The following is a 9,994-nucleotide window of genomic DNA, read 5'->3' on the forward strand; positions in this document are numbered from 1 at the left end:
GAAAAATATATCGTCTTTTTCAGAGTTCATTCTTTGATGGCCATTCAGCAAATTTACTGGGACTATAGGATTTCTGAGAGTTCAATAAATTTACAATGGATAGTTTTTGTAAGTGAGTTTAATACAAGATTCCTTCTTTTTAATATAAAAAATATTTAAAGTTTTGAAGCTGAAGGTGAGATAACATTTTTAGAAATAAGAAAAATAAAAATAAAATAAACCCCTAAGAAAGAAATTATCTAAGGTATTAAAGCACAGTTTTGTCTCCAATTATATTATAGAGTAGTCTTCAGTTTTAGTGTTCATCTTTAAAATACAAATGCAAACTCACCATGAAAATTTTATGAGTTAAACCAAAAGATATTGATTTTCACCTGTACTCCTACAGAGCCTAAAGGGTCCTTTGTTTAACAAAACCAAATTATATTCCAAAATAAATTTAGAAATACTTACCTTCAAAATAATCAAAGTCTGCACTTCTCTCTAAACCCTCTGCTTGCCAAGATTTTCCCATTAGTTTGACAAGCATTTACATTATGTCATTAAAAACCTTCTTTACTTAATAGAAAATGCTCTATCCAGAGATGTATAATTTTACTAAAGTATAATAGTTCTGTTTCTGCTTTCTTATAATGTCCTAGTCTTCTAATCTCTTATTTACTTTATAATGTACTTTGTTTTATTGAATATGTAGTAATAATGGTTGATATTTAAAAGTTCTGGACCAACAGGTGCAAAATTAATTACACAACTACACAACTTTTTTTTTTTTTTTTTTTTGCATGGGCAGGCACTGGGAATCGAATCCAGTCTCCGGAATGGCAGTCCAGAATTCTGCCTGCTGAGCCACCATGGCCCATCCTCAATCACACAACTTTAAAAAAGAGAAGTTTTTCTCTGAAGTGAGTTGAATAGAAAGAGAAAAATTTAACATAATTCCTGATTCAGATAGGTACTTAGTACAAATGTAGAAATTTGATAACACCTCATTTAAGTGGCTAGGCTAAGAAATTATTTTCTTTAAGCACACTGATAATTAAATGTTTAAGAATCATGTTTTATAGATGGAATTTTGAGAATTTCACTTAAAATTTATTATATGTATACATGTAAGGAAATGTCAAGCTATGAATAACATAGCTTGGGTTTGACTCTATCCCTCAGCATCCATGAAGGGATGTTGTCTTTTTTATGTTCTAAGTTTTTGCAAATGTAACTGAGTTTTTTCTGCCCTACCCATCTAATCTACATCAGGAATGAAAACAAGGTGTCCAAAGAAGAAAAGATTTGAAGGAAAATTTATAAAGGGGCCTTAAAAAAAATCAGGGAAGCTAAGAGAATGAAAGTGAAAAGGAAAGAAATGAGCAGTTGAAGAAAAATATTTGAAATGGAAGAGTGGTAAAGAAAATTTAATAATTTATAGTTGAACAAACTGAAGAACATAAAGAAAACAGTTCATGAGGTCTTAGTTCCTCGTTCTGCCCTCTGAGAGGACATACTCAGAATCAGAGCACAGTTTCTAAATACCATCTCCACTAGAGAACTAAGGCTCCTTGGAGAAAGGTTAGATTCCAGGCAGGAGCAGGCAAAGTCCAAGACAAAGTATCCCAAAAGGTCAGATTCCAGAAAGGAGCAGGCAAAGTCCAAGACGAAGCCTGGAAATGTGTTTGACTGTAAGGGAGTGCTCAAAATTTAGATGTGAAAATAGGACAGCTATAATATCTCGAATGAGCTCTCCTAGCCAATATGGTGAATTCTGCATCAAAATATATAATGAAAGTAAAGAATTAGAACCTCTTGAATGAATTAACCTATTATTATACCATTATTAAATATGTTCTATGTTAAGTTATATTATATTGTATTATATTACTTACCATTATAATCATTAGTATACCATTTTGAATAAATTGTATATGTAAATATAATACATACTTATATTTATATGAAAAGTCCTTTTTCACAGAAAAGGGCCAAATAGTAAGGAATTAATGGAGAGATAAGAAAAATCACCATTTGGCAACCATCGATATAAAATTAATTTAGTTAAGACTCATCAGTGGATACTAAAAATAGTGAGTGGAATTTTGAAGTGTCACAAAACTTTTACATCATCTCCACATATTTCTTCACAAGATAATAGAAAACCTTAAAAAACAACAACTTAATTAACTGATCAAAGTTAACATGACCGGTGTAGAGGCAAATTGGTACCATGGGTGGTATGGTACATGAACCATTAAAAATAGAACAGTGTAACTCCTGTGGTGTTCCTGTCAGAAATTCATAGCCTGAATCTGGAAACATCAGACAACTCAAATAGAGACACATTTTATTAAAAAAAAAAAATCACTGACCTGTCCTAAAAATATATTTATAATGTCCCAGAATAAAGGAGACTAAAGAGGTATGGAAACTATAGCAATGCATGATCCAGGATTTTCTTTTGATATAAATGGCATTATTGGGACAATTGTCAAAATCTGAATTTTGTCTTTAGATCAGATAATAGTACTACAACAATCCCAATTTTCTATCGATTTTGATAAATCTATTATTGTTATGCCAGATAATGTCCTCATTTTTAAAGAAATAATCAATGATATTCACAGATGAAGGAACATCATAGTAGTAACTTACTCGAAATGGTTGGTGGCTGAGGCAGGAAGGCAGTATCTGGGTGACTATTTTTCACTATTCTTGAAATTGTTGTAAACAATTGTTTACAACAATTAAAATTGTTGTAAAAAAAAATTGTCATTTTTTTTTAATTTACTCATTTTCTTCCACGGTGGAGAAGAGAATCCAAAAGTGTTCATCTTAGAAACTCCTGTCCCCTTGAATTAGAAGAGGGAAAAAAATATCTTCCTTCACAGTGAAAAACTAACCCAAGAAGTATTTTAGTGCCATCTTGACCCTAGGAGATTTGCAGAGATTGGAACGTTGGCCAGCTGAGAGCACCAGCAGTAGGTTCAATTGGGAAGTATTGTCTTTGTGCAATTTCCCCTTGAGCAAAGAACAACCAATGTCAGGAGGTGCTTGCAAAGAAGAAGATGAACATGCTAATAAGCACATGCAACCCAGAAAACATGGACTGAGGAAAAATGAGGTTTTTTCCAGTGAGCTTAAGTGTTGCATTATGCATACAAAGCCATTATCTGCTGACATTTGTAGTAGTATTTTTATTATAAACATATTAGAATCCTGCAGCTAGCAAGCTCTAGAGAAACTGGGGTTACAGAAAGTACATAAGGGCCCAGAGGGCACTAGGCTTATGTCAGTATTTCTAATTATTGGTGTGTTTTCTTAATGCTAGAAGTTCAGGAATTCAGCTCCTTTACCTTATTGAGACTTTTATTCTAATCTGACTCCAGTCTTTTCAGATTTTCAGCTCTTTATCAAATTTTAGAGAACTGAAATCCCCCACCTTCTCTCTGATGTTCTAGGGTATAGCATCATTATGAAGGATTCAATTATTCCATCATCAGTTGCCTCTTTGTCACTGTACCAGTTTGAATCTGTGGTGGGCCCCGGAAAAGCCATGTCCTTTAATCGTCATTCAATATTGCTGTGAGGAACTTTTTTTGATTGTTCCCATGGAGATGTAACTCACCCAATTGTGGGTACTAACTTTTGATTAAAGGGAGATGTGATTCCATTCATCCAGGTAGGTCTTGATTACTGGAATCCTTTAAAAGAGGAAGCATTTTGTAAAAGGCTTGAGATTCTGAGAGAGACAGAGCCAGAGTAGTCAAAGGCTTTTGGAGATGAAGAAGGAAAATGCCCTCAGGATCTTCATGAAACAAGCAGCCTGGAGAGAAAGCTAGCAGATGCCATCATGTTCACCCTGTGCCTTTCCAACTGAAAGAGAAATTCCGAATTTCATCAGTCTTTCTTGAGTGAAAGTAACCTCTTGTTGGTGCCTTAATTTGGACATTTCTATAGATTTGCCTTAATTTGGACATTTTCATTACTTTAGAACTGTAAACTTACAACTTAATAAATTCCCCTTTTTAAAAAGCCATTGTTTCTGGTATGTCACATTCTGGCAGCTAGCAAACTAAAACAATCTCCTTGAGCCAAAGTATCTGCTTCCCTCACCAATTCTGAAAATTGGATAGACATTATATATGTGAAGAAATATTAACCTTGACTAATTTCATGGCCCCGATTTCTTTTATATTTTAAAGAACTCCAGCTATCCTTTCATAGTATGTAGACAACAGAGCTTCAGCTAATATATAAACTATAGAAACAAAGACTCCGATAAAAGACTCATCCGCCTACTAACACCATTACTTTTTCCTATACTCCCTTCTCATGCACCCCAATTTATTCAGACCTAACTTATTTTATTGACTTCAGGAAAGAACTCCTTTCAATGTTTTCTAAAGTTGTACCAAAATAAAGTGTGGCCATTTGATTCTTTAGTGGAAGATAATGGAAGCATTTCTGTTTCAATATTTTTCTCTGGTTCATTTATGCTTCGACAGGTCAATTATAATTAATTTACATACTGTATGTGTAAGTGAAATGCAGAAGCTGTGTGTTTTAAATTCACACTGTTTTAGGCTAAACAGTCAATTTGCATTTCTAAATCTAAATTTACTAATGCTTTGTTCCAATTTAATCATGTTTAAAGTACTCAGAGCAATCTTGGTTACTATTCCTTCTTTCATGCCTGTTTGTAGTATTTTTCAATTATTATGCTTTGAAAACTGTATTCTTTTGTGCCATAATTATGTCATATAAAAGCATTGAATATGGTTAAAATAAACTGATTTTTAAATAACTTTATGTCATAGTTTTTTTCTCAAAAAACGCATAATTGAATTCTACCTATTTATATGTGACAAACTGTTTTAATATGTGAAAAATTCCAAAACAGAGTTTTAAATGAATATTTAGATAGGAAAGTAAATTAATGGGTGAATTGATAAATGGATAGATTAATGAATGGATTTTAGATCAATAGAAAGATATATAGATGGATTGTTAGATAGCTAGATCCAGAGCGGAGCTCTAGGTAAATGGTTAAACTCAAGGGTTCTGGACACTGGCTTATCAAGTACTAGTTGATGTCATTCACCGGCTTTGTAAACTAGGGGTATTTGTTTAACTTTTCTTTCTTATTTTCCTCCTCTATACAATGAGGATGTTTAATTGCAGCACATCTGTTACAGATGCTGTAAAAATTAAATAATCCAAATAATTGCACCCATAGTGAAATGTATTGAAATATTTTTATAAGGGACCATATTTTCATGATTTATATGGGTATTTTTTCATAGAGAGATTATTTGAGAAGCCTTGTGTTACTGAAATATTTTGATATTGCAATAGATTTGAAAATCCATTTTTTATTAAGTTGTAAGGAAATATTAAGACTGTCTCCTCTTCAAAGTAATACAAGTGGTTAATGAAATATAATTCCCCAAGCACGTTAAAGAGAAAAATCTGGCTCTGCAAAGATGAATGTGTGTTTTATGCAATGTATGCCTATGTGTATGTGATATATGCACATGCATATGAATATAGGTGTATATGTACAATCTTATGACGAAAACGAAAAGTTAATTTCAGGCTTCCTTATTTTTCTCAATTGAATAATGAAGTCAATGATTAATTTAAGTTCCTTGTGTATGAGGTTTAGCATGCTTTAACCTACTTTACTTCTATCAGTAAGCAATTCACTCCCAATCTCTTTTAAGCCCTCCCATATTAAAAGTGCTCCTTTACATTCTTTGTTCTCTATGATTTTTATTGCTTCCCATTTTTTCTTATCAGTTCTGAACACTTGGTTCATTTCCATCCATATCTTTTTATATTCCAATTTTTCAACAAAACAGACATGCAGTTTTTGTCCACTTCATTTGACCTTTAACACAGTTAAATATCACATCTCTAAAAACTGATGACAAAAGGCATGCATATTTTGGTGGGTTGAATATTTGAAAACCTAGCTACTGTTCCACAGTAGAAGACACAGAAGACAACAATGAGAGGGCAAATGCCAATAACTGACAGCATGCAAAAGACGTTCCCTGAAGAGTCAGTGTTAATCATTGGAACATGTATTATAACTTTCCGTTTTTTCATATTACGTTCTTGCTAAGAAGCTTTTCTCTTGACAATGTTTTCCCTCACGCCTCCCTTTCATTTTCTCAGTATTCTCCTCATGTTTGCAGAGGGGTAATTTATTAATGCCCCACCATTTGCCAATACGTTTACTTAAAAGGAAAATTTGATTTGTTAGATTTGTTTGTGCATCTAGGGGAGTCTTTGGAAGTATTATGGATATTACACTCTTCATTAAATCTCGTCAAAATAATACTGATACTTTATTGATTAATATAGTAAAATTATTGTTTCCAGAACACACTGTATTTACAAAAAGACTTACAAAACCTCCCAGTATTTGTTTGAAGTATATGTCACTGATTCAGCATGCGTACCCTCTTTGGAATATTTTACGGAAAAATAAAACATCTGATTGACATCTAAATCCTTTGAGATGGTGTTTTCCAGTACTTTATTTGAACTATGAATATTCATAAATGTTTTTAGAGCATTCTCTAGTATAAATGAAATTAGGTGTGGTGATAATTTGATCTAGGTTATTCAGCTGAATTCCTAATACAATTTACAGTATTTCAAAACATTTTCATAATGGAAAGTACCTCATTTTTAAGTGTCATTTTAATGGTGTACATTTCAGAAAACCCATGTTGATATTTTTTCTTCATGTTGAAGAAGCTCACAAGTGCAACACTTCCTACCTTAGATGTTGTGACTTCTGTAAATTTGATAAGAAAAAAAAAAAAAAAAAACAGCTTGCTCACCCTAGCTCTGCCTTTGTGCCTCTGGTTTCTGCTACTCACAGAAAACCCTCTTTTGCTCTGTTCTCCCAGAGACAGGCCTATACCTGTTTATATTATCGCCGTTCCCTGGCACTGGTCTTCCATGCAGCTCCATTAGCAGGCTCATTTGGCTTTCTCACCATATCTTACCTGAGCCTTTTATGAGTACTATACTCATACCTTCACTTTGCAATGTGGTGGATTAGCTTCATGTGGCTTTTCACTTGTCTTATTTCTCAACTGGCTCATAATCTGGCAAGCATAATCTAGAATGCACTCGATGGAATTTGCTAAAATTAATTAAATAGAAATTTGTGTCTGTATTTTAATAGGTGTGTTACAAATTTAGCAGAAAAAAACAAGGAAAATACAGATGATTTCTATAATATGATCATCAAATTTTATAGATATTATGTAGATATTTATATTGTACTAAAAGATAAAATGCATTCTTTTTTTAAGAAATCACTGATATTTTAATAAATAGATGAACATGAAAATTCTTCCAAACAATTTCATTCAAATATATTTTTCACAGTACAGTTCTCAAGAAGGGGGAATATAGATTTTTGACACTTAACATTTAAAGGTTTTATTGGCCATATTCATTTTTCTCATGAAAGTTTTTAAGTTATCTATAAATTCTTAGAATGTCACAGTGGAAGAAAAGAAAAAAAACGACTCAAGTAGAAGGGGCCGGGAGAGGAAGCAACTTGGCAATGATTCCTCAGACCTGATGTTTTCAGAGATCTTTTTCCTCTAGTAAATTTTTTGCAACTCCTGTGCATCCTCACTTGTCTTTACCTGGACTGACATGGTAAGGAGGTGTTGGTATTCTCCTTGATTGGTGTATTGGGAACACAAACAATAACTTCATTGTCTTTCCCTGTCCAACTACATGGAATACTGAATAAAATCAGAACATTCAGCATTATGTTGCTCAGGCTGGTGTCTACCCAAAATGAAAGCTGTGCCTTCTGGTTTGCTGTAGGTTTTCACTGAAGAGAACCTACATCCTTTTCTTAAAATTCACCGTCTTTCTTTAAAATAGTTTATACTTTTTGGAGTAAAAATCATCTTCGCTAACTTCCATAACTACTACTTTTGGTGGTTCATCAGTCTCTTCTTCATCTCCACCTTTGCATTCATTACTGCCACCTTCTTGGTTCTCCGAAGTTTTAGTAGGAAATGGCCAAAAAGCTGGCTTATTCTGGGTAACATCTCTGCCAAATAAACTGGTGTTTCCAAAGGAGATAAAAATTCAGTTAGGGAGCCAGATCTCAGCAAGACCAAAAAAAGCTATGAATTTTCTTGCCAAATTAAATGCAACACTTGCTGCCCCGAGATGGGTCCACCTTCTCTTTAGACAAGACTTCATCTTCTTTTCTGATGGATCCTCAGTTTTGATGCTGTGAAACAAAAATACTGATTCTTGCTGTCATTTTATTAGCTCATACAGGGAAGAAGACCATGTTTCCACGAACGTTTGTTAGTTTCACTTTCAGAATGACTACTGCACTGTTCCCATGTTGCTAAATATTTCTTATAATCTTTAAAATAGGTGTTAGATCACTGAATGGGTTTGTGTTCAAGCGCTTCACTATCCAATCAAAAAATAGCAGTTTAGTACTGGGAACTGCTTGTGGTAGGCATTTCTGTGATGTGCTTTACCCAAGGCAAAAGCACAGCAGGAGAGCTGCTGACTGCTGCCATCACTTTTGGGATTGGAAATCTTTTTGTCAGCCAAGGAAGTAGACCCAATTGCAGGAATAGAACCAAAGGGTGCTGTATTCTCTTTTACTGTCTTTTTAGGAAGGGACACTAGTTGTGCTCTTTCCATTTGACAGTCCTTCTAAAGGCTTCACTCCAGCTCCATTACCACATCCAGAAAACCCTCCTCCTCCAAAAGAGATACCCAAACCTTTACAATCTTTAAAGGCCACTCCAGTAAGTATCAGATTCAAATCCAACAATTCTTCACTTGACCTTTTTTATGGCTCTATTCTTCAAGACTTCCTCACCCAGGGGTCACCAAGATTGTTCTCATCTCTTCTGCTTCATCTTTTTGATCCTAATTCCTATGTGTCAGTTGTTTCTCTCAATTGTTTGGCTATTTTTCCCAAACCTCCTCAGCAACTACTGTACCACCCGCCTGACTGTGCCCGTGGAGAAGGCCAGCAGGTCCAAAGTAGCCATCATGGGGCTCCTGTAGAGAAGCTGGTCATGGGGTGGGTTCTCTTAGCCACTTCTGATACCCTGAGAGCCTTGAGGAACTTTACAATCAGCCAGCCCGGACTCTCAAACACCAGATGCTCTGGGGACCGCCTCCTCTCTGCATTCAGGAGTGAGGGGGAAGAGTTTTCCACCCAGCCAGAGATCACTGGGGTACCAGCAAAGAACATGCTCCAGGCCACCATGTTAGCAATTTTATGTTTATTTCTTGGTACATAATGTTTTATTTTAGTCTGGCTGAATTTAAGATTTTCTAATGTTCCTTAGTTTTAAGAATCCAATTATGATACAATTTATTGTATTTTTATTTTATTTCCCTTGCTTTTATTTCACGGAGCCTCTTGAATCTGTATAGATTTATAGTTTTCTTCAAATTAGGACATTTTAGGGTGATCATTTCTTCCAATACTTTTCCCATGCTCTTCACCTTTGAGGACTCCAATTACACACATAAACACATATTTTAGGCTGCTTGAAGTTGTCTAATGGCTCACTTCTGCTCTGTTTCTTTTCCTACCCATTTTTAAATTTATTTTTTATCTACCTATTTTTTATTTCAGATAGTTCCAATTGCTATGTCTTCAGGTTTACTAATTATGTCTTCATCCATGTCTAATATGATGTTTATTCCTTTACTTTCAAATTTGAATGTAACTTCTTTGGTAAAGACTTTAAAAAGTTTCTATCTCAATGGTTCCGTTTTGTTAATATGATTCTTTTGCTTAATTTGTCCATTTCATGTGAGCTATTAAATTTATTGACCTAAGTTTGTTCATAATATCCCCTTATTATCTTTGTTAATTTATAGGATTTGCAGTAATATCACCTTATCCATTTGTGGAATTGGTAATGTGTATTTTCTCCCTCTTTATCTAAGTCCTTAGAAATTAATTAATTTAAAT

At 34.0% G+C, this 9,994-nt stretch overlaps 1 pseudogene; it reads right to left on the minus strand.

The window, feature by feature from the left end:
• Positions 1-7,619: 7,619 nt before the first annotated feature.
• Positions 7,620-9,277, minus strand: LOC143675836 (nuclear pore complex protein Nup50 pseudogene; annotated as a pseudogene).
• Positions 9,278-9,994: the final 717 nt, after the last annotated feature.

Source organism: Tamandua tetradactyla, chromosome 3 (genome assembly GCF_023851605.1).
Source record: "Tamandua tetradactyla isolate mTamTet1 chromosome 3, mTamTet1.pri, whole genome shotgun sequence".
NCBI lineage: Eukaryota > Metazoa > Chordata > Mammalia > Pilosa > Myrmecophagidae > Tamandua > Tamandua tetradactyla.